The following is a 2500-nucleotide window of genomic DNA, read 5'->3' as shown; positions in this document are numbered from 1 at the left end:
TAGTAGTGGGAAGTTGCGTGTGGAGGCGGAAGAGACTGGGGAGACACTGAATGAATACTTTTCTTCAGTATTTACTCAGGAACAGGGCATTGTCGTCGATGTGAATACTGAGTCACAAAAAAGTAGAATGGATGGCTTTGAGGTATGTAGAGAAGAGGTGTTGGAAATCATGGAAAAGGTGAAAATAGATAAGTCCCCTGGGCCTGATGGCATTTATCCTAGGATTCTATGGGAGGCAAGGGAGGAGATTGCAGAGCCATTGGCCTTGATTTTTATGTCCTCTTTGTCTACAGGAGTAGTGCCAGAAGACTGGAGGATAGCAAATGTGGTTCCCTTGTTCAAAAAGGGGAGTAGGGATAACCCTAGTAACTATAGGCCGGTGAGTCTCACTTCTGTTGTGGGCAAAGTCTTAGAGAGAATTGTAAGGGATAGGATTTATGCACATCTGGATAGGAATAATGTGATCAAGGATAGTCAGCATGGTTTTGTGAAGGGCAGGTCGTGCCTCACAAACCTTATTGAATTCTTTGAAAAGGTGACGAAGGAGGTTGATGAGGGGAAAGCGGTAGATGTGGTATATATGGATTTTAGTAAGGCGTTTGATAAGGTTCCCCATGGTAGGCTACTGCAGAAAATACGGAGATATGGCATTGAGGGTGAGTTGGAGGTTTGGATTAGGAATTGGCTGGATGGAAGAAGACAGAGGGTAGTAGTTGATGGCAAAGTTTCTTCATGGAGTACCGTCACTAGCGGTGTTCCGCAAGGATCTGTTTTGGGACCATTGCTGTTTGTCATTTTTATAAATGACCTGGAAGAGGGGTTAGAAGGTTGGGTGAGCAAGTTTGCGGATGATATGAAAGTCGGAGGAGTTGTTGACAGTGAGGAAGGATGTGGCAGGTTACAGCAGGATATAGAGAAGCTGCAGAGCTGGGCAGAAAGGTGGCAAATGGAATTCAATGTAGCTAAGTGTGAGGTGATTCACTTTGGGAAGAATAACAAAAAGATGGGGTACTGGGCTAATGGTCGGATACTTGGTAGTGTGGATGAGCAGAGGGATCTTGGTGTCCATGTACACAGATCTCTGAAAGTTGCCACCCAGGTAAATAGTGCGGTGAGGAAGGCATATGGCGTACTGGCTTTTATTGGTAGAGGAATTGAGTTCCGGAGTACTGAGGTCATGATGCAGTTGTATAAGACTCTGGTGCGGCCGCATCTGGAATATTGTGTGCAGTTTTGGTCGCCATACTATAGGAAGGATGTGGAGGCACTGGAACGGGTGCAGAGGAGGTTTACCAGGATGTTGTCTGGTATGGAAGGAAGATCGTATGAGGAAAGACTGAGACACTTGGGGCTGTTTTCATTAGAGAAAAGAAGGTTTAGGGGTGACTTGATAGAGGTGTACAAGATGATTAGGGGGTTAGATAGGGTTGACAGTGTGAACCTTTTCCCGCGTATGGAGTCGGGTATTACAAGGGGGCATAGCTTTAAATTAAGGGGGGGTAGATATAGGACTGAAGTTAGGGGTAGGTTCTTCACTCAGCGAGTCGTAAGTTCATGGAATGCCCTGCCAGTAGCAGTGGTGGACTCTCCCTCTTTAAGGGCATTTAAGCGGGCATTGGATAGGTATATTGAGGATAGTGGGTTAGTATAGGTTAGGTGGGCTTGGATCGGCGCAACATCGAGGGCCAAAGGGCCTGTACTGCGCTGTATTCTTCTATGTTCTATGTTAGTCGGAGGTTTGAAGACGATCAGATACCGTCGTAGTTCCGACCATAAACGATGCCGACTAGTGATCCGGCGGCGTTATTCCCATGACCCGCCCAACAGCTTCTGGGAAACCAAAGTCTTTGGGTTCCGGGGGGAGTATGGTTGCAAAGCTGAAACTTAAAGGAATTGACGGAAGGGCACCACCAGGAGTGGAGGCTGCGGCTTAATTTGACTCAACACGGGAAACCTCACCCGGCCCGGACACGGAAAGGATTGACAGATTGATAGCTCTTTCTCGATTCTGTGGGTGGTGGTGAATGGCCGTTCTTAGTTGGTGGAGCGATTTGTCTGGTTAATTCCGATAACGAACGAGACTCCCACATGCTAAATAGTTACGCGACCGCGAGCGGTCCGCGTCCAACTTCTTAGAGGGACAAGTGGCGTACAGCCACACGAGATTGAGCAATAACAGGTCTGTGATGCCCTTAGATGTCCGGGGCTGCACGCGCGCTACACTGAATGGATCAGTCTGTGTCTACCCTACGCCGCCAGGTGTGGGTAACCCGTTGAACCCCATTCGTGATGGGGATTGGGAATTGCAATTATTTCCCATGAACGAGGAATTCCCAGTAAGTGTGGGTCATAAGCTCGCGTTGTTTAAGTCTCTGCCCTTTGTACACACCGCCCATCGCTACTACCGATTGGATGGTTTAGTGAGATCCTCGGATCGGCCCCGCTGGTGTCGGACAAGGCCCTGGTGGAGCGCCGAGAAGACGATCAAACTTGACTATCT

The 2500-nt window shown here is 48.2% G+C and overlaps 1 pseudogene; it reads left to right on the top strand.

The window, feature by feature from the left end:
• Positions 1–1551: 1551 nt before the first annotated feature.
• LOC148137531 (18S ribosomal RNA) overlaps positions 1552–2500 on the top strand; it is a 1006-nt pseudogene continuing 57 nt past the window's right edge.

This window comes from Chiloscyllium plagiosum, unplaced genomic scaffold (assembly GCF_037043375.1).
Source record: "Chiloscyllium plagiosum isolate Xiang-an unplaced genomic scaffold, Cpla_swu_hap1 HiC_scaffold_43, whole genome shotgun sequence".
Classification (NCBI taxonomy): Eukaryota; Metazoa; Chordata; class Chondrichthyes; order Orectolobiformes; family Hemiscylliidae; genus Chiloscyllium; species Chiloscyllium plagiosum.
Note: the sequence above shows the minus strand (reverse complement) of the source record. Positions and strands in the feature narration are given on the sequence as shown.